Raw genomic sequence first — 24516 nt, 5'->3', positions numbered from 1 at the left:
GGACTTGTTCTCCCACACCTCTACGTACACACACACACATGGGACTTGTTCTCCCACACCTCTACGTACACACACACACATGGGGACTTGTTCTTCCACACCTCTACGTACACACACACACATGGGACTTGCTCTCCTACACCTCTACGTACACACACACACATGGGACTTGTTCTCCACACCTCTACGTACACACACACACATGGGACTTGCTCTCCTACACCTCTACGTACACACACACACATGGGACTTGTTCTCCCACACCTCTAACACACACACACATGGGACTTGCTCTCCTACACCTCTACGTACACACACACACACAAGGACTTGTTCTCCCACACCTCTACGTACACACACACACATGGGACTTGCTCTCCCACACCTCTACGTACACACACACGGGACTTGTTCTCCCACACCTCTACGTACACACACACACACAAGGACTTGTTCTCCCACACCTCTACGTACACACACACACGGGACTTGCTCTCCCACACCTCTACGTACACACACACACACACACGAGACTTGCTCTCCCACACCTCTACGTACACACACACACACACACGGGACTTGCTCTCCCACACCTCTACGTACACACACACACACACATGGGACTTGCTCTCCCACACCTCTACGTACACACACACACACGGGACTTGCTCTCCCACACCTCTACGTAACACACACACACACGGGACTTGTTCTCCCACACCTCTACGTACACACACACACACAAGGACTTGTTCTCCCACACCTCTACGTACACACACACACACACGGGACTTGCTCTTCCACACCTCTACGTACACACACACACACATGGGACTTGCTCTCCCACACCTCTACGTACACACACACACACACATGGGACTTGCTCTCCCACACCTCTACGTACACACACACACACACGGGACTTGCTCTCCCACACCTCTACGTACACACACACACACGGGACTTGTTCTCCCACACCTCTACGTACACACACACACACACACAGGGGACTTGCTCTCCCACACCTCTATGTACACACACACACACGGGACTTGTTCTCCCACACCTCTACGTACATACACACACACACATGGGATTTGCTCTCTCACACCTCTATGTACACACACACACACGGGACTTGCTCTCCCACACCTCTACGTACACACACATACGGGACTTGTTCTCCCCACCTCTACGTACACAAACACACACGGGACTTGCTCTCCACACCTCTACATACACACACACAAACACACATGGGACTTGCTCTCCCACACCTCTACGTACACACACACACACACATGGGATTTGCTCTCCCACACCTCTACGTACACACACACACACACGGGACTTGTTCTCCCACACCTCTACATACACACACACACACACGGGACTTGTTCTCCCACACCTCTACATACACACACACACGGGACTTGCTCTCCCACACCTCTACGTACACACACACACACACACGGGACTTGTTCTCCCACACCTCTACGTACACACACACACACACGGGGACTTGCTCCCCCACACCTCTACGTACACACACACACACACATGGGATTTGCTCTCCCACACCTCTACGTACACACACACACACGGGACTTGCTCTCCCACACCTCTACATATACACACACACACGGGACTTGCTCTCCACACCTCTACATACACACACACACACACGGGACTTGCTCTCTCACACCTCTACGTACACACACACGGGACTTGCTCTCCCACACCTCTACGTACACACACACACACGGGACTTGCTCTCCCACACCTCTACGTACACACACACACACACGGGACTTGTTCTCCCACACCTCTACGTACACACACACGGGACTTGCTCTCCCACACCTCTACGTACACACACACACACACGGGACTTGCTCTCCCACACCTCTACATACACACACACACACACACGGGACTTGCTCTCGCACACCTCTACGTACACACACACACACATGGGATTTGCTCTCTCACACCTCTACGTACACACACACACACACGGGACTTGCTCTCCCACACCTCTACGTGCACACACACACACACGGGACTTGCTCTCCCACACCTCTAAGTACACACACACACGGGACTTGTTCTCCCCACCTCTACGTACACACACACACACGGGACTTGCTCTCCCACACCTCTACATACACACACACACACACATGGGACTTGCTCTCCCACACCTCTACGTCACACACACACACACATGGGACTTGCTCTCCCACACCTCTACATACACACACACACACACATGGGACTTGCTCTCCCACACCTCTACGTACACACACACACACACATGGGACTTGCTCTCCCACACCTCTACGTACACACACACACATGGGATTTGCTCTCCCACACCTCTACGTACACACACACACACACACGGGACTTGCTCTCCCACACCTCTACGTACACACACACACACGGGACTTGTTCTCCCACACCTCTACATACACACACACACGGGACTTGTTCTCCCACACCTCTATATACACACACACACACACACATGGGATTTGCTCTCCCACACCTCTACGTACACACACACACACGGGACTTGCTCTGCCACACCTCTACATACACACACACACACGGAACTTGCTCTCCCCACACCTCTACGTACACACACACGGGACTTGCTCTCCCACACCTCCACGTACACACACACACACACGGGACTTGTTCTCCCACACCTCTACATACACACACACACACACACGGGACTTGCTCTCCCACACCTCTACGTACACACACACACACACGGGACTTGCTCTCCCCACACCTCTACATATACATACACACACACACACACGGGACTTGCTCTCCCACACCTCTACGTACACACACACACACGGGACTTGTTCTCACCCACCTCTACATACACACACACACACACGGGACTTGCTCTCCCACACCTCTACATACACACACACACACACGGGATTTGCTCTCCCACACCTCTACATACACACACACACGGGACTTGCTCTCCCACACCTCTACATACACACACACACGGGACTTGTTCTCCCACACCTCTACATACACACACACACACACGGAACTTGCTCTCCCACACCTCTACATACACACACACACACACGGGACTTGCTCTCCCACACCTCTACATACACACACACACACACGGGATTTGTTCTCCCACACCTCTACATACACACACACACACGGGACTTGCTCTCCCACACCTCTACGTACACACACACACACACGGGATTTGCTCTCCCACACCTCTGCATACACACACACACACGGGACTTGCTCTCCCACACCTCTACATACACACACACACGGGATTTGCTCTCCCACACTTCTAAATACACACACACACACACGGGACTTGCTCTCCCCACCTCTACATACACACACACACACGAGATTTGCTCTCCCCACCTCCACACACACACACACACGGAATTTGCTCTCCCACACCTCTACATACACACACACACACGGGACTTGCTCTCCCACACCTCTACATACACACACACACACACGGGACTTGCTCTCCCACACCTCTACATACACACACACACGGGATTTGCTCTCACACACCTCTACATACACACACACACACGGGACTTGCTCTCCCACACCTCTACATACACACACACACACACACGGGACTTGCTCTCCCACACCTCTACATACACACACACATACACGGGACTTGCTCTCCAACACCTCTACATACACACACACACGGGATTTGCTCTCCCACACCTCTACATACACACACACACACACGGGATTTGCTCTCCCACACCTCTACAAACACACACACACACACGGGATATGCTCTCCCACACCTCTAATACACACACACACACGGGATTTGCTCTCCCACACCTCTACATACACACACACACACACGGGACTTGCTCTCCCACACCTCTACATACACACACACGGAACTTGCTCTCCCACACCTCTACATACACACACACACACGGGACTTGCTCTCCCACACCTCTACATACACACACACACGGAACTTGCTCTCCCACACCTCTACATACACACACACACACACGGAACTTGCTCTCCCACACCTCTACATACACACACACACACACACGGAACTTGCTCTCCCACACCTCTACATACACACACACACACACGGAACTTGCTCTCCCACACCTCTACATACACACACACACGGAACTTGCTCTCCCACACCTCTACGTACACACACACACACACACGGGACTTGTTCTCCCACACCTCTACGTACACACACACACACACGGGGACTTGCTCCCCCACACCTCTACGTACACACACACACACACATGGGATTTGCTCTCCCACACCTCTACGTACACACACACACACGGGACTTGCTCTCCCACACCTCTACATATACACACACACACGGGACTTGCTCTCCCACACCTCTACACACACACACACGGGACTTGCTCTCTCACACCTCTACGTACACACACACGGGACTTGCTCTCCCACACCTCTACGTACACACACACACACGGGACTTGCTCTCCACACCTCTACGTACACACACACACACGGGACTTGTTCTCCCACACCTCTACGTACACACACACGGGACTTGCTCTCCCACACCTCTACGTACACACACACACACACGGGACTTGCTCTCCCACACCTCTACATACACACACACACACACACGGGACTTGCTCTCGCACACCTCTACGTACACACACACACACATGGGATTTGCTCTCTCACACCTCTACGTACACACACACACACACGGGACTTGCTCTCCCACACCTCTACGTGCACACACACACACACGGGACTTGCTCTCCCACACCTCTAAGTACACACACACACGGGACTTGTTCTCCCCACCTCTACGTACACACACACACACGGGACTTGCTCTCCCACACCTCTACATACACACACACACACACATGGGACTTGCTCTCCCACACCTCTACGTACACACACACACACATGGGACTTGCTCTCCCACACCTCTACATACACACACACACACACATGGGACTTGCTCTCCCACACCTCTACGTACACACACACACACACATGGGACTTGCTCTCCCACACCTCTACGTACACACACACACATGGGATTTGCTCTCCCACACCTCTACGTACACACACACACACACACGGGACTTGCTCTCCCACACCTCTACGTACACACACACACACGGGACTTGTTCTCCCACACCTCTACATACACACACACACGGGACTTGTTCTCCCACACCTCTATATACACACACACACACACACATGGGATTTGCTCTCCCACACCTCTACGTACACACACACACACGGGACTTGCTCTCCCACACCTCTACATACACACACACACACGGAACTTGCTCTCCCACACCTCTACGTACACACACACGGGACTTGCTCTCCCACACCTCCACGTACACACACACACACACGGGACTTGTTCTCCCACACCTCTACATACACACACACACACACACGGGACTTGCTCTCCCACACCTCTACGTACACACACACACACACGGGACTTGCTCTCCCACACCTCTACATATACATACACACACACACACACGGGACTTGCTCTCCCACACCTCTACGTACACACACACACACGGGACTTGTTCTCACCCACCTCTACATACACACACACACACACGGGACTTGCTCTCCCACACCTCTACATACACACACACACACACGGGATTTGCTCTCCCACACCTCTACATACACACACACACGGGACTTGCTCTCCCACACCTCTACATACACACACACACGGGACTTGTTCTCCCACACCTCTACATACACACACACACACACGGAACTTGCTCTCCCACACCTCTACATACACACACACACACACGGGACTTGCTCTCCCCACACCTCTACATACACACACACACACACGGGATTTGTTCTCCCACACCTCTACATACACACACACACACGGGACTTGCTCTCCCACACCTCTACGTACACACACACACACACGGGATTTGCTCTCCCACACCTCTGCATACACACACACACACGGGACTTGCTCTCCCACACCTCTACATACACACACACACGGGATTTGCTCTCCCACACTTCTAAATACACACACACACACACGGGACTTGCTCTCCCCACCTCTACATACACACACACACACGAGATTTGCTCTCCCCACCTCCACACACACACACACACGGAATTTGCTCTCCCACACCTCTACATACACACACACACACGGGACTTGCTCTCCCACACCTCTACATACACACACACACACACGGGACTTGCTCTCCCACACCTCTACATACACACACACACGGGATTTGCTCTCACACACCTCTACATACACACACACACACGGGACTTGCTCTCCCACACCTCTACATACACACACACACACACGGGACTTGCTCTCCCACACCTCTACATACACACACACATACACGGGACTTGCTCTCCAACACCTCTACATACACACACACACGGGATTTGCTCTCCCACACCTCTACATACACACACACACACACGGGATTTGCTCTCCCACACCTCTACAAACACACACACACACACGGGATATGCTCTCCCACACCTCTAATACACACACACACACGGGATTTGCTCTCCCCACACCTCTACATACACACACACACACACGGGACTTGCTCTCCCACACCTCTACATACACACACACGGAACTTGCTCTCCCACAACCTCTACATACACACACACACACGGGACTTGCTCTCCCACACCTCTACATACACACACACACGGAACTTGCTCTCCCACACCTCTACATACACACACACACACACGGAACTTGCTCTCCCACACCTCTACATACACACACACACACACACGGAACTTGCTCTCCCACACCTCTACATACACACACACACACACGGAACTTGCTCTCCCACACCTCTACATACACACACACACGGAACTTGCTCTCCCACACCTCTACATACACAACCACACGGAACTTGCTCTCCCACACACTCTCCGCGACATTGCCACATGGTCCCAACACGACGCGTCGATCCCAGAACCACGGCCGGAATCTAGAAAATGTTGATGATGATTATGATGACGGTGATGATAATGATATTATGATTGCAACTACGAGGCCTTCATCCATATAAGCCTCACCGAGTACCATGACTCCTGTTCGGGACGATTCTGCCAAAATTTTGTTGTTGCAGCTAGACGGATCAATGCTGCTGGCTTGTGATGCCCCCCACCCCCCCCCCCCCCCCCCCCCCCCCATTGAAATGATTTGCAGATCGTTTTTCCGCATTGGGATGTGCTACGTCAATCCCGGATACGCTCTTGTGAAGCTATTATTCTGAGCTATGGGGATAAAACCAGGGGCGCTCTGGAGAGAGAACGGAGATATTCAGAAGCAGAAAGGCGCCCGAGCAGGGAATGGAACCCAGGCGCTTCTCGCTGCGAGGCACAAGCCGCCACACCACCGCGCCACCCAAAGCATCCGGGGCTCAAGGGTGCAACGTCCAAAGCGTTGCGCCATAACCCTCCTCCGCCCTCTCCACCCCACACCCCACACCCCGTGTGAGCGTCCGTGCGCTCGTGCGTGCGCTACGAACCCGGCGACCCGAAGTTCGATTCCCGCTCACGGCGGCCAACACCAGTGACGATTATCTAGAACCGTTTGTGGGTTTCTCCCCGAGGTCGAATCAGCCTCAAAATGAGCACCTGCTGCGGTGTGTAAACATCGGCACTCGGGGTGGGGCGAGAGACAAGGGCGGCCGGGCGGTAGCGGGCGCCGACCGGCCACCACCGGCTACCACCTTTACCGGCCTCCACACGTGCCGCGACTCCGCCAGCGGCTGCTGCCCCGGCAATCTCTTCAGAGGCTATACGGGAGAGGCGCGGGGGGGTGGCACCTTTGTCTCTGCGAGCGCACGTACCAGACGGGCAGGTCCGCGTCGCAGTTGCAGTGGACGCGGGGCTGCGTGCAGTTGCGCTCGATGCCGCACGCGCACTTGTGGACCCCGGGGCTTGAGCCGCCCCAGTAGGACTGCCGCTCGCCGCTTCGAGCGACCCACCACACCATGGGGGGGCCCTCTGCCCCGCGGGGGGGGGGGGGGGAGGGGGGCGGGGGAGGGGAGAGCGGCGCAAACGCCACGCATCATCGTCGTCGTCGTCGTCATCATGGTCGTCATCGTCGTCATCATCATCGCCAACCAACAGCACGCGTGCGTGCGAACAGATCGAATTGACAAAAATAATATTTTTTTTGTTAAATTTGCAACGCGCGTCGCAGCTGGTTGCCGTTCGCTCTGACGCGGAGGCGGAGCGCGAGTCGGAGGCGCGCGACACCACGGACAAGCGGGAGGGAGCAGCCGGAACCGGCGCCGACAATTGCCCAAGCTCTGCGGTCCTACAGCGGGCGTGTTTGGTCAACTCCGTTCAGCAGCAGCGCAACAAAGCGAAGACACGACCCCTGCCGTGCCTTGCGTGAATGTGACGTGGACCACCAGGCAGCATTGCACGTGCAACGCTCCCTCGGCCTTGTCTAGACCACCAGCTCGACGGGGCTGAACGCGCAGTCGCATTGTTGCGTGGGCCACCACTACCGCGTGTAACAATCACATGCAACCACATGATGATGATGAAAGAAATGACGACGATGATGATGATGGTGATGATGAACGAAATGACTACGACAATGATGACAATAATGGCGATGACAGCCGTATGGTGATAATGATGACGACGATCCAATCACAATCGGCCACGTACACGCGGACGCTGACGCGCACCTGGCGAGTTGAGGAGTCGCGAGCGTCGGCAGGAGTAGTCCACCTGCTGCTCGCAGCTCTCGGCCTGCGCGGCCACGGCCGCCAGCTGCTCGGCCGTGGCGTTGTAAGAGAAGCGCGCCACGTGCGGCCGCTCGGGGCTCGAGCCCGAGACGGTGACTGCCGCTGCCGCCACCGCGGCCGCCTCGGCGGCGGTGGCGCCCCGTGGTGTCGCGGGCAGCGTCGTCCACACAGCGTCCTCTACACGCGCGCGGACGGACACACACACATGGATGATCGGACACACGCACGGACGGACACACGCACGGACGGACACACGCACGTGGGGATGTGGGGACGCACGCATCTCCCACCCACCTCCATCTCTCGCCCCCCTGCAGCCCCCCCCACCTGTGATGTTGCAGAAGACTCGCACGGGCCCCAAGGGGCCGCTGCCATCCGTGTCGATGGAGTAGAGGCCGGAGGAGCGGCCCAGCTGCTTGTAGGCCTCGCACGATCGCTCGTGCACCGCTACGCAGGGGTGCGGCACGCGCGGCACACGCGAGGGGGGTCGGTAAAGAGCGAGCGCCGGTAAACCGAAGCGGTTACCGGTTTAATCCGGTTAAAACCGGTTAAAACCGGTAACGGTTTGCAGAAACGATCACCGCTGTGCGAAGGTCAGGAACTTGGCTACACCGTCACCCGGTGGAATGTCAGCGACGGACGCGCCGGTTAGGCACGCGTGAACGTACAAACCGCACAGCGGTCAAAGTCACCGCGTGGTCCGAACTATTTTTTATTTTTTATTTTACCACTGAGCTGTGTAGTTATTTTGTTTTTAAGAAGCGACCTGGCCAGCACAAACGATCGCTCAGCGACGCGGCTTATCACCTGGAAAATTATAGCAGCCAAATACTCTAAACGCGTGACGTTGATTCTAAATATCGAGGGAATAAAAATCCACGCGCAATTTTACCCATGCGTCTGAGTTCAAAGGTCAAGGCGCAGCCCTGCAAGTGCTTGCCCACGTCACTGCGGGTGGATGCTCCTCTACCAGAGGGAGCTCTCGACGGTAATTGGTCTACCCTTCCCTCCGCGCTAACCAAAAGTCTTGGAAGAGGTGGAAGTACCCACACATCCCGCCCACCCCTCCTCTGCCCGCCTCCTCCTCCTCCTCCCCGGCGTGGACTCACAGCGGTGGCAGGTGGTGCCGGTGTATCCCGTGCCCTCGCACTGGCACGAGAACGAGTCCCACGTCTGGGCACAGCGGCCACCGTGCTCGCAGTGGTCGGGGAGGCACCTGCACGCGACACGTGGCACGCGTGTGTGACACTCGACACACACACACGCGCGCAACACGCGACGCACGCATTCAACACGAGGCACGCACTTATGTCACAGACGCACACATGTGTAAGGTAAACATACTTAACACGCACATTTAATGTGCACATATAAGCCATAACAGTACGTTAGACACAAACAGTAAGTTACACACAAAGACAAAAATCCCTACGTAAAGCCTTAAACGTGTTATCGGAGCGAATTCTGTTAGAGAGCACCTATGAAGACCGGCACGGCACACGATGGGTTGGGTGGCCAGCACCACGCCCGGCCACCTTTGTCTCCCGAGTGGCGATGTTTACACACCGCACCAGGTACTCATTTGAGGCCGAGTCGACCTAAGAGATGCCCAGGACCGGTTCAGATAATCGTGACTGGGTGTTTGGCCGTAAGCGGGAATCGAACTCGGGTCACCAGGTTCGTAGCGCGGCGCACTGACTGCTACACCAGCTCGAACACGCACTAACACACACACACACCTAACACACACACACACACCTAACACACACACACACCTAACACATACACCTAACACACACAACACACACACACACAACACACACACAACACACACACACAACACACACCTAACACACACACACCTAACACACACACACACCTAACACACACACACACACACCTAACACATACACACACACCTAACACACACACACACCTAACACACACACACACACCTAACACACACAACACACACACAACACACACCTAACACACACACCTAACACACACACACCTAACACACACACACACCTAACACACACACACACCTAATACACACACCTACCTAACACACACACCTACCTAACACACACACCTACCTAACACACACACCTACCTAACACACACACACACACCTACCTAACACACACACCTAACACATACACACACCTAACACACACACACCTAACACACACACACACCTACCTAACACACACACCTAACACATACACACACCTAACACTCACACACACCTAACACACACACCTAACACACATACACACACACCTAACACACACACCTACCTAACACACACACACACCTACCTAACACACACACACCTAACACATACACACACCTAACACTCACACACCTAACACACAACAACAACAACAACCGCCATTCGCCACTAAGTGGCGGTGACGTCACCACGACGCTTGTGCCAGGCTATGTGCACCCCGAGGCCACGTGAAGTGTCGAACGCCCGCTGGCAGGAGGTCACGGGGCAGACCCAGGTGCCACGGGTCGACTGACTGATATGACTGGCTGATGCACCACCTGTGCCCCCTACTGTGCCAACCTGCTGTGCTTTAGCCACCCGACGCTCCGCTCGTTGTTGTGAGCGTCGCTCCTCCGCCCTCCGTTGTTGTTGGAGGGCGACTACCTCCAACTGCCCAGTAGCATCCTTCACGAGCCTCCTCCACAGAGGCCGATCTTGACACCGCTGGTACCAGTCATCGGCAAGTCCACTCAGCTCCACGTCCTCCTGTACCACATCACTCCATCTCTTCTCTAGCCCGTGCCGCGCCCGCTTTGCCCCCTCAATCCGGCCGAACAAAAGCTGTTTCGGCATGCGGTGGCTGGGCATGCGGGCTACATGACCCAACCTAACACACACACACACACCTAACACACACACACCTAACACACACACACACACCTAACACACACACACACACCTAACACACACACACCTAACACACATACACACCTAACACACACACACCTAACACACACACACACCTAACACACACGCCCCCCCACCTGTCCAGGATCCCACAGGTGTCCACCTGCAGGTGCGAGTGATTGCCCAGGACGCCGCGCTCCAGGAGGCGGAGGTCGACTTCCCGCTGGTGGACAACGATGGACCGCACGCAGCCCAGGAAGGAGGGCGGCAGGGTGGCGACAGGGCACGAGGTCGCGTCTGGGCAGCCTGGCCGAGGGGGGGGGGGGGTGAACGGAGTTGACCGAACAACATCCAACTGGAGGACCGCAGAGCTGAGGCAATTCTTGGCGCCAGCTCTGGCTGCCTTTCCTCGTTCTCGTAAAGTTTCCCGCACCTCTAAAATCATTCTCAACCATTCGCTCTGCGCGTGTGAGCGTCGTTATTGATATCCCGGTGTTCCGGTTTCCTCCCGCGTGCACAAACAACTCAATCATTGGCCGAAAACATCTTAATATATTTTTGGAAAAGTATACAATGCAGGTCCTTGCTGAAGAAAGAGTCGTGAGGACTCAGCGTGACCTCCGCGGTAAACAAGTACTTTATTGTCATTTTGTTCATCAAACGTCACGAACACAACAAGAAAAAAATCAGAAGACTATTCAACTATCTTCTATTTTACCAGTTGAGGCCCACTGAGCGATGTAGCTCTTTTCTCAGGAGGGACCTGGCCACACGTGACAGCTCTCATCGAAGCGTCTTACCATCACGTGGACATCTATAGCAGCAGCCAAACGCTCTAAACGCGCGACGTCTATTTTTAATGTAGATGGTAAAAACCACAGGACCTGGAGAAAAATCCACGCGACCGCGGGGAGAGAGAACCCACGGACCTCCTGTACACCAGGGCGAGGCAGTTAACGTCTCGAAACCACAATAAGCGGGACGCAAATCGAAGGGCGAGAGGAAGCGGTAACGTCGCGAATTTGACGACGCCACAATGGGTCCAATCAACACCGCCGAGGAGAGGGGACAGAAAAGATGAAAATTGACTTTACTATTGAATCTAGCGGGTTAGAGAGGGGGGGGGGGGGTGGTGGGGGGGGAGTAAATGGTTTCTTAGAAGACTCTCCAGGTGCGGTTTGTGTTGTGCTCCGGAGATCCCCCTCGGGTAGAGGAGTCCCAGATGTTCTTCCGACGCTGTCATCCTCGCCTATTCATCTTGGGGGCGAATGATGCCAAACATTTCTCTCTCCTGCGCCTCGCTCTCGGGAGCGTAAAATTATTTTACTTCGCGACAATTACGCGCTTTTTTGAAAAATGGAATTAAACCGACAACGCTCGCGATGATAATTACGTTAGTAACAAAAAAAATTAAATCTTTACGATGATTACATCGTTACGGTGATCACGTCGTTACGATGATCACGTCGTTACGATGATTACGTCGCTACGATGATTACATCGCTACGATGATTACATCATTACGATGATTACGTCGTTACAATGATTACATCGTTACGATGATTACGTCGCTACGATGATTACGCCGCTACGATGATTACGCCGCTACAATGAAACGTCGCAACGATGATTACATCATTACGATGATTACATCGTTACGATGATTACGTCGTTACAATGATTACGTCGCTACGATGATTACGTCGTTAAGATGATTACATCGCTACGATGATTACATCGTTACGGTGATTACGCCGTTACGATGATTACATCGTTACGATGATTACATCGTTACGGCGATCGCGTCGTTAGATTATTTTTCCGGGCGAATTGTAATTATAAGCCTCGTAAACATTCCGATTCATAATTGCTTTTTGGGGTTAGGCTACGTAATGGGTCTGACCAAATCTGTGCCGTAAAGACCCTCCACCACACGACATGGCCAAACACATTACATTGTCATTAGATACGCGACGCTTCACTCGATACTGCGTCAGGCATGTTCAGGACACAACCGTCGGGTGGTGGAGTCTCTTACCGACACAAACCTGGCCAGACAACTTACGTGGCTTAACACGAGTGTCAATTCCCAACTATACGCTCGCTTTGTTGATTACGACATCATTTCAGTAATAGCACGTGTGGCTTTCTCGACAACTATTCCCAATAATAAAGGTGCTGTTTAATATATTTATATTTGGCACGTCTGCTTTACGTGACAAACCTGACTAATCGGATGTTTCGGTTGGTGCGCGGCTTCAACGATTAGCACGGCTAGTCACGTGCGGTGCAAAAGAAGCCTCAACATACAGACATTTAAACGTATGCGACCTTAGCCCAACCCCCCCTCCTCCTCTAGTATGTGTATCTTCACCCTCTGACCTATTTGACCTCACCTCCCAGGTAGCAGTGGTCGCCCGTGAGGATGTCGAGCTGGCTGTTGGAGTGCATGGCCGTCGAGGGCTCTCCGTCGAGAACGAGCGAGAGGAAGTTGCGGCGAGCCTCCACCAGCACCAAGTGCCACTGCCCGTCGTTCACGGCCGACCCTGCCGCAACAACAACAACAACAAGAATAGCGACAGCACCAACAGAATCGTCATCATCAGCAGCAACAACACTAGTGACATCAGTAGCACCAACAGAATCAGTTGCAGCAACAGCAGCAGCAGCAGCGACATCAGCAGCTACACCAACAACATCATCAGCAGCAGGGACATCAGCAGCTGCAGAAACAGAATCATCATCAGCAGCAGCACCAACAGAACACGTCATCATCAGCAGAGGTAACAATAGAATAATCATGAGCAGGCAGAAAAACAACAGCAGTGACATCAGCAGCAACAGCAACAGAATCAGCAGCATTAGTAGCAACAGCAGCAGCGACGACATGAGCAGCTGCATCAGCAGCCGCACCAATAGAATCATCATCAGCAGCGACATCAGCAGCAACAGCAACAGAATCATCATCAGCAGCAGTAACAACAGCAGCAGCAACAACAGCAGCAGCCACATCAGCAGCAGCACCAGCAGAATCATCATCAGCAACAGTAGAAACAACAGCAGCAGCAGCACCAGGAGCAAGAGAATTAACAATAGCAACAACAACAACAACATCAGCAGCAGCATCAACTCTACAAGGGGTGACCGATGGCGTTCAGTGGCCCCGCCCTTTCCCTCCCACCGTTCGTCCGCCAGCAGTGGCGTGGGCGAGAAATTGCAGGGCCCTCAAGCTCTGAAACCAACAATCTCCCACCTCGGCGGGGCGTGCCGAATCACCTGCGGTGATGTGGACGTTGGTCCGGCGTGCCTGTCGCACCGACACGCTGACCTGCCCGTCGGCCAGCACGACGGACAGGGAGCCCCCCCCCGCGGCCCCCCCGCCACCCGCCCCCGCCGTGCCCCCCAGGGGGAGGTGAAGGAGGAGGGCGCGCTCCTGCCACGTGCGCAGCTCCAGGGAGAAGGAGAGGGAGGCGAGGCCCGGGGAGCGTCGAGACGGAGCCAGGAGCCAGGGCGTGGGAAGGTCACGGCGGTCGAGCCGGGGTCAAGGCAGCGTGACGTCACGTTGCCCTGTAGCGGGGGGGGGGGGAGAAAGTGTTGAATGTAGGAGGGGGGAAATTATGGATTAGTGGCACATGCAAAATATATAATATCCATAATAGAGGTTTTTGGGTTAGATCGCGTAAATATATAAATGTGTCGTTAAAACCCGCCACCACCGAACACAGCCAACTAGTAAGGGTTGTCACGTCAACAGAACGTGGCCAATTCGTCACTAGTACAGCACACCGGTGTGTTGGAGAGCCAAGCCACCACATCTACAATCTGAGTTCGACGTTTCGCCAGTAATGACAACGAGCTTCATCAGGCGACAGCCAGATTTGTGGAGAAGTCTTACTGTTTCGGTCCTTATATAGAGGCGTCTGCGCTCTTACACAATGTGGGGGGAGGGGATTACTGAGTCAACGTATATTATGGATGTTCATTATGTGAGCCCTTTGAACTTGTCTTTCCTGCCTATTGTGTTTATTCAAATAGCCCCACCAACGGTAATCCCTATTGAAGTACGCTGCCATTTGTAGGCATGCATTTAAACAATGTATTATTTGAATATTTGCTTCCACGCAGCACTAAGGCGGTAGCTATCCGAACGGTTAAAGTTATTTAGATTTCTTTCAATTTCGATAGATTCTCTAATTAGTCTTGGCCAGTAGTAGCTAGTTTTGCACAAAACGTCAACATTATCAAAATCAATTGAGTGTCCTTGTTGACACGCGTGTTCTGCTACTGCTGACAGTTGTTTTTGGGATAATTTAATATTTCTCTGATGTTCTTTCAGTCTCGTGCTGATTTTTCATCCTGTTTGCACAACATAACATTTACCACAAGTGCAGGTAATCCTGTACACACCTTCTGTTGATAGCTTCGGTAATACATCTTTTGTACCAGATATTAAATTCTGTATTTTATGTACCGTGCCAAATTTGACTCTGATGTTTTGTTTTTCCCAACATCTGGCTAGTTTATCAGTTACTCCCGCAATGTACGGTATTTTGATCGTTTTAATTACTTGGGCAGTTTCAATGCTCTTGCTATTTGATTTGGTTTTGGTATTCAATGTGCTGTTGATTTGTGCATCATTGTAACCGTTCATTTGTAGCGCTTTTTTAACATGTTGAATTTCACTTCTCAGAATGTCGTACTCAGATTGTAAATGTTGTGGCTTGGCTCTCCAACACACCAGTGTGCTGTACAAGTGACAAATTGGCATGTTCTGTTTACGTGACAACCCTTATTAGTTGGCTATGTCGGGTGGTGGCGGGTTTGAATGACACATTTATATACAGGGAATGGCTCCGACTCCTGGCCACGTAGTTTCACCCGGGCCCGCTCATCATCATGAAGGTCCTTAATGATCGTGAACAGCAGGTCAGGGACTCCAAAAGCACGAAGAACATCCCGCCAAAGCCTACTAATGGTATCATAGGCTTTGGCCAGGTCAATAAAGCAGAGATGTAGGTCTTGTTGGAATTCCCTACACCTCTGCTGTAGCAGACGGACAGAAAATATGGCATCTGTGCAGGACCGCCCTTTCCTGAAACTGCATTGGGGCTCCGCAAGCCTCTCATCAGCGTGCCTGGCAAGGCAATGATGAATAATCCTTGCCAGGACCTTTCCTGGCACACTGAAGAGTGAGATACCCCTGTAGTTGTTACAGTCTGTGCGGCCCCCCTTCTTCAAGAGGGGGACCACCACGGCATACTTCCAATCCTGCGGAACCCGTCCAGCGGTCCAGAATGTTCTTCGTAGGGCAGTCTGTGCACAAACGCCACCCTCCCTCAGCATATCGCTTGGGAGATCATCTCTGCCCGGTGCCTTTCCTGGTCTCAGCCTCTGGATCGCCTTCATTACTTCCTCAACAGATGGCACCTCAGCCAGCCACTCACAGGGGGTGACTTCTTCTTCTTCCAATATTTGAGGCACCGCAGCCTCAGCAGGATCATCCCCAGCGAAACGTCGTACTCAAAATGTTTTTGTAAATGTTGTGGATTCACTCTTCAACACACCGGTGGGCTAAAGTAGTGAAGTATTTTGTCTTTTGTAAACGTGACGCTTTTTTTTGCTGATTGGCCGTGTCGGGTGGTGGAGGGAGTCGCGTCAGGATGAGTGATCCATCTGGATCACTCACCCCACTCACCCACCTGGATCACCCACCCGCCTGGCTCACACACCCACCAAACTGGCTCCCTCACCCACTGACTGACCTCGACACGAACGCTGCCATCCCCCCCCGCTCCCGCCATCCATAGCAAATAATAAAAAGAGGCTCGCCACTGCCCACAGGAACAGCCGAGCACTGAGAGTCACCGCGCGTGGCTTCGCAAAGGTGCTCGGCGCTGGACTCATTAACGACCACCGGCCAGAGGCGACGCGTGAGGCTGCGTGAACGCGCAGAGTCGCGTGGAGGCCTCCAGACGGTTCTTACATTCGAGACGGCATCATGGATGTGACAATTCAAACGCGTGACGAATGCATGCGAGCAGCGTATACGTTGTGTGTGTGTTTTTAAAAAAAATATTTACAACCAAAAAAATCTTGCAAATTGAATCGTGTTATTCTGAGCAGAATGCAGAATGGGGAATCCGTGGTGAGGTGGGGGTGGGGGGAAGTGGTGGGGGGAGGGAGGCATAGGCAGGATAACGGTGATGAGGGCGATGATGGTGATAATACACGGCGAGAGGAGGTAACGACGATGGCAAGGCTAGAAGAGGCGCAGGCGAGGTGAGGACTGGGTGAGCGAGCGGTTCACTGATCCTTCGTCGAGGTGTGGTGGGGACGTGGGGGTACAGCGTGAAGACTGAACCGTGAACAAACACGGGGGGGGGGGGGAGAGCGAGAGGGCGAGAGCGAGCGCCAGACGTCGACGATGCCAGCGAGAGATCATCGCCCTCGGTCGGGGAGCAAATTGAGTGAGCGGCGTCATCGCGTTACCGCTGACCAGGCCGAGCCAGGCCGAGCCACGGCGCTCGCGCGAACAAGCGAAACAATGCAGCGGTGAATATTTTATGAGCGCGTTATTGTGGGGTCAGTGGGTCGACGCCCGCCTCACCGCTCAACCTGTGCGTGTGAGCGAGCATGTGCGTGTGAGCGAGCGCGCGCGTGTGTGTGCGTGTGTGTGTGAGCGGGGAGCGGTAGTGTAGTAGCCGTTAGCACTACGCTGCGCTACGAATCTGGCGACCCTAGTTCGATTCCCGCTCACGTGCCCAACACCGGTGACGATTATCTGAATCGGTCCTGGGTCTCCCCTCGGTCGACTCAGCCTCAAATGAGTACCTGGTGCGGTGTGTAAAAACATCGTCACTGGGGAGACAAAGGCGTCCGGGCGTGGTGCTGGCTACCCACCCCCTCGTGTGCCGTGCCGGCCTTCATAGGTGCACGCTAACAGCACTTGCCCCAACAGTCTGTTGGAGGCTACACGGGGGATCTTTGTCTTTTTGCGTGCGCGCGTGTGTGAGCGAATGCCCGTGTGCGCGTGACTGTGTTGATGCGTGTTACCGTGTGCGTGTGCGAGCGAGCGAATCCGTGTGATGGAGTGCGTGACGGAGCGAGCGAGTGACGGAGTGGTTGAGTGGATGAATGGGTGTGTAAAGGGAGTGGATGAGTAAGTGCGCGAGTGTGTGGAGGATGAGTGAGTGGGTAGGTGAGAGTGAGTGAGTGGGTGAGTGCTGGGATGAGTGGTCGGTTGAGTGGATGAGTGAGTGGGTAATTTAGTGAGTGCGTGAACAAGTAGGTAAGAAATTTTAAGAAGTGTAAAACGATTTGGTGCACGCGTGAATGAGTGGGCGAGGAGGGAATGGTTGGTATGGAGGTTGAGTAAGTGGGTAAGGCAGTGAATAAGTGAGTGAGCGAGGAGGTGAGTGGTTGATATGGAGGTTGAGTAAGTGGGTAAGGCAGTGAATGAGTAAGTGAGTGAGCGAGGAGGTGAGTGGTTGGTATGGAGGTTGAGTAAGTGGGTAAGGCAGTGAATGAGTAAGTGAGTGAGCGAGCAAGTGGATTGGTAAGTGGTTGGTTGTGTCAGGAGGTACACAGCTCAGTGGATGAGCAAGTGAAACATTGAATGTGTGAGTGTCTAAATAAGTGAGTGGGTTAGCAAATTGGTCAACTGAGAAGGTGAGCAGGCGTCCGAGTGAATAATTGAATGAATGGACGGTTGAGAGAGTGGGCGAGTTAGTCACTGAGCAGCTGAGTGAGTGAATTGGCGAATTGTGCGAGCGCGTGAGTGAATGAGCGAGCGGGTGAGTGAATGAGCGAGCGCGTGAGTGAATGAGCGAGCGCGTGAGTGAATGAGCGAGCGGGTGAGTGAATGAGCGAGCGGGTGAGTGAATGAGCGAGCGGGTGAGTGAATGAGCGAGCGGGTGAGTGAATGAGCGAGCGGGTGAGTGAATGAGCGAGCGGGTGAGTGAATGAGCGAGCGGGTGAGTGAATGAGCGAGCGAGCAGGCAGTCGGCTAACTGAGCAGCTGAGTGGAAAAGCAGCTGAGCAGGTGCCGAACCGAACCCCTGGACGGCGGAGCGAGTTAGCCGCTGAGCAGATACTTGAGCAAGCAAAACAGGGGAAGGCGATTTAGTGAGCTGGCTGGTCAAGTGAGCGAGCGAGCGTAGGTGAAACGGGCGGAGAGGGGGGCGAGTTGGGAAGGGAGGGGCGAGTTGGGGAGGGGGGGGCGAGTTGGGGAGGGGGGGGGCGAGTTGGGGAGGGGGGGGGCGAGTTGGGGAGGGGGGGGGCGAGTTGGGGAGGGGGGGGCGAGTTGGGGAGGGGAGGGCGAGTTGGGGAGGGGGGGGCTCGCACCGTCACGTGCACCGCCGGCTTCTTCCGCTGCGCGAGGTCGATCACGTTGACGCCGTTGTACATGACGTTCTCCAGGCACCCGCGGAAGAAGCGATTGGCGGACGGGCCGGACTTGCCCGCTCCGGGCATTCCACCGAAGCTGACCTGCATGCGGGACACGCGCACGCGCGACGTTTCCAGCGCGTTCGTAACAAATAAAAACCGATTCGTTACGGAGGAGTGAATTTGGGGGGGGGGGGGGCGGGGGGGAACGAACGTCGCGCCGCTCTTCCCACGTGCAGTTGTGCAAGGGCGCCGTCATATCCGACCACGTGACACGCGCGCCACCTCGTGCAAACGGTGGGTAAATACATCTCGAAAAGTGGTGCCCAGCGGGGGTCCACCCGCTCCATTCGGCACGCAAACTCCGTCTCTGTCTCTCTCAACTACCAAAACCGTCCACCACCCGGGCGCCTCAGCATCATCCGTTCTGTGGCGTCGTCTACCCGGCACGTGGTGCTGGAGCATCGCATCATCGAGGGTTAATCGCCGTGCCCATTCGTTGACAAGCGACGCACGGATCGAGTGGTCCCATTGGTTAGTGAGAGCGTCGTGCGAAACGTTTTCGATTGGCTAATATCTGCACGCTGGGTGGTGATTCGCTAGCGGTCCGTGTGGTTTCTTTTTATCGTTCTAATTACCCCCCCCCCTTCACTTCCACGCGGTGAGTTTGTTTTACTGCGCTCACTGAATTGAGTGGCTTCTGTGTGATTCACTCGATCTCTCACGCTCTCCCTTTGCGAGCCGTGTAAACGTATAAATGTTTTACCAAAATCTGCCCGCGCTCCCATTAACCCACCCACCCACCTGTTCACTCACTCACTCAACCCCCCCATCATCCTTCCACTCACCCACCAACTCACCCATCCACCTGTTCACTCAATCACTCCATCCCCCCATCATCCTTTCACTCACCCACCGACGCACCCACCCACCTGTTCACTCAGTCATTCCATCCCCCCATCATCCTTTCACTCACCCACCGACTCACCCACCCACCTGTTTACTCACTCACTCCATCCCCTATCATCCTTTCACTCACCCACCAACTCACCTACCCATCTGTTCACTCACTCACTCTATCCCCCCATCATCCTTTCACTCACCCACCGACTCACCCACCCACCTGTTCACTCACTCACTCCATCCCCTATCATCCTTTCACTCACCCACCGACTCACCCACCCACCTGTTCACTCAATCACTCCATCCCCCCATCATCCTTTCACTCACCCACCGACTCACCCACCCACCTGTTTACTCACTCACTCCATCCCCTATCATCCTTTCACTCACCCACCAACTCACCCACCCACCTGTTCGCTCACTTACTCACTCAACCCCCCCATCATCCTTTCACTCACCCACCGACTCACCCATCCACCTGTTCACTCACTCACTCCATCCCCCATAATCCTTTCACTCACCCACCGACTCACCCACCCACCTGTTCACTCACTCATTCCATCCCCCCATCATCCATTCACTCACCCACCGACTCACCCACCCACCTGTTCACTCACTCACTCACTCCATCCCCTATCATCCTTTCACTCACCCACCAACTCACCCACCCACCTGTTCACTCACTCACTCCATTCCCTATCATCCTTTCACTCACCCACCAACTCACCCACCCACCTGTTCGCTCACTTACTCACTCAACCCCCCCATCATCCTTTCACTCACCCACCGACTCACCCACTCACCTGTTCACTCACTCACTCCATCCCCCATAATCCTTTCACTCACCCACCGACTCACCCACCCACCTGTTCACTCAATCACTCTATCCCCCCATCATCCTTTCACTCACCCACCGACTCACCCACCCACCTGTTCGCTCACTTACTCCATCCCCCCATCATCCTTTCACTCACCCACCGACTCACCCACCCACCTGTTCGCTCACTTACTCCATCCCCCCATCATCCTTTCACTCACCCACCGACTCACCCACCCACCTGTTCGCTCACTTACTCACTCCATCCCCTATCATCCTTTCACTCACCCACCAACTCACCCACCCACCTGTTCGCTCACTTACTCACTCAACCCCCCCATCATCCTTTCACTCACCCACCGAACTCACCCACTCCCCCACCAACTCGCCTCACCTGGAAGTCGAGGTCCAGGTAGTCGAAGTCGCCGTTGGTGCGCGCGTGGCGCGAGTGGCGGTCCACGGTGAGGTTGACGTAGCGGCCGTGGCGGTGCACGCTCACCGCGTGCCAGTGCTCGTCGTCAAGCAGGTTGCCCGCCGACACGAGCGTGTGGCCGCTCACCCCTCGGGACGCGCTGCTGCCTGCGGGCGAGGGCACGCGGGGTGCGGGCGAGCGCATGGGTGGGTGAGTGGGGTGAGTCGGTGGACGAGTGGGTTGGTGAGTTGGTGGGAGAGTGGGTGGGTGGGTGAGTGAGTGAGTGGATGAGTGGGTGGGTGGGTAAGTTGGTAGGTGAATTGGTGGGTGAGTGGGTGGGTGAGTGGGTGGGTGAGTGGGTGGGTGAGGATATGGATATTTTTTTCGCACCTCCGATGGGCACGGTTGACTTGACTACGTACGGTGCGGAAGAAGTTCAACAAATGTGAGCGGCTAAAACACAGCAAGTTGGCACAGTGGGGAGCACAGTTGGTACATCTGACAGTCATCTGAGTCAGTCAAGCCATGGCACTTGGGTCTGTTCCGTGACTTCCTGGCAGCGGACCTACGACGCTTCACGTGTCCTCAAAGTGCACCTAGCATGGCACAAGCTCCTCCGTGGTGACGTCACCGCCACTTAGTGAACGGCGGTTGTTGTTATGTGGGTGGGTGAATGAGTGGGTGTCCGGCCGCCTTTGTTTGCCAACCCGCTGCTGATGTTTCATCCGCACCAGGTACGCGTTTACAGCTGCGTCGACCTAGGAGACGCCCAGGACTGGTTAGGATATTCCCTTACACATCCACGCGCACCTACTCACACTTCACTCCCCACCCACTCACTCACCCACACACTCAGACAAAGACCCCCCGTATAGCTTGAACAGACTGTTGGGGCAAGTGCCGTGAGCGAGCACCTATGAAGGCCGGCACGGCACACGAGGAGGTGGGTGGCCAGCACCACGCTACGCCACCTTTGTCTCCCCCGCGGTAGCGAATGTTTTTACACACACACACCGCACCAGGTACTCACTTCGAGGCTGAGTCGACCTAGGGGAGGCCCACGGACCGGTTCAGATAATCGTCACCGGTGTTGGTGGCCATGAGTGTCAATCGAACTCGGGTCGCCGGGTGACCACAAGCACGCAAACACACGATCTGGTGCGCCGTGCCGGGCTTCATGGGCACTCGCTAACAGCACTTGCCCCCACTACCCACCAGCCTGTTAAGGCTATAGAGGGGGCCAGGGTTGTGGCGTCAGTGGGTGGGAAGTACGGGTAAGATGGGGGGGGGGGGTAGGAGGGTGGGCGATATTTGTCTTTGTAAATGTGACGCGCGCGCGTGTGTGCACTCACGCAGAGCCGCATCGGAAGACAAAAAACTAAAAACCCAGACGGCACTCTCGGGAGCGTCTCGCTGACATTAAACGCGACGTGAAAAGCTGTTTCATGAAAAAGGACTTCGCACTCCGTGGAGCTGTCTGCCGCTGCGCGCTGCGCGGACCGCTTGGGGCGATGGTAGCGCGAGACGCCAACAGCGGCGGCGGCGGCGCCCGCGGACCGCCGAGTGCGCAGAACGCTCCACTCGGTTGAATTCATCCGCGCGATTAAAAAGTAAATAAAGTAACAAAATAATAAGAAAAATAAAAAAAGAATCACCCGTGAAATTTCACAGTTTAAGTCGCATTCGCTCCCCTACTCCACCCACCCACCTCACCGCCCACAACAACCACCAACCCCCCCAGGACCCTCAAACGCTTTGATCATCATCACCCGATAATTTGCCAGATTTCGTTTTTTTTTGTGGTATACATTTAAAATAAACATTTTTTTCGCCAAAAAAATAATCCCAGCGGTGAAACTTCAAAAATTGTTGGACAAATGCGGGAACACTGTGATGTTAACATCAGAATATTTATTTAGACTGCAGGAGGAATCCGATGAGCTATAAAGCTCTTTTTTCACAGGTGTCCATTTGGGGCACGGGGGTTTGAACGTCACAATAACAAACGATACAAAAAACACTCTAAGTGTATAGGAGAGGTAAGCAAATCACTAAATATATATACGAATAAAACAGAAATATTTTATTTCGCCAGGTAAAGCCCACTGACTGAGCAAGCGTCTTTTTTAGAAGTAACCTGGCCATAAAAATGAGAATCCAACGAAGTGGCTTATCATGTGGAAATTTATAGCATCCAAATAAGCTAAACGCACGTTTCCATTGGCTACTC

At 54.1% G+C, this 24516-nt stretch overlaps 1 pseudogene; it reads right to left on the bottom strand.

The window, feature by feature from the left end:
• Positions 1–24516, bottom strand: part of LOC116943791 (contactin-associated protein-like 2) — a 168393-nt pseudogene that overhangs the window by 46362 nt on the left and 97515 nt on the right.

The sequence above is a fragment of the Petromyzon marinus genome, chromosome 19, assembly GCF_048934315.1.
Source record: "Petromyzon marinus isolate PM22_M1 ecotype Great Lakes invasive population chromosome 19, UKy_Petmar_22M1.pri1.0, whole genome shotgun sequence".
Lineage (NCBI taxonomy): Eukaryota > Metazoa > Chordata > Hyperoartia > Petromyzontiformes > Petromyzontidae > Petromyzon > Petromyzon marinus.
This window is presented reverse-complemented; position numbering and strand designations above follow the sequence as displayed.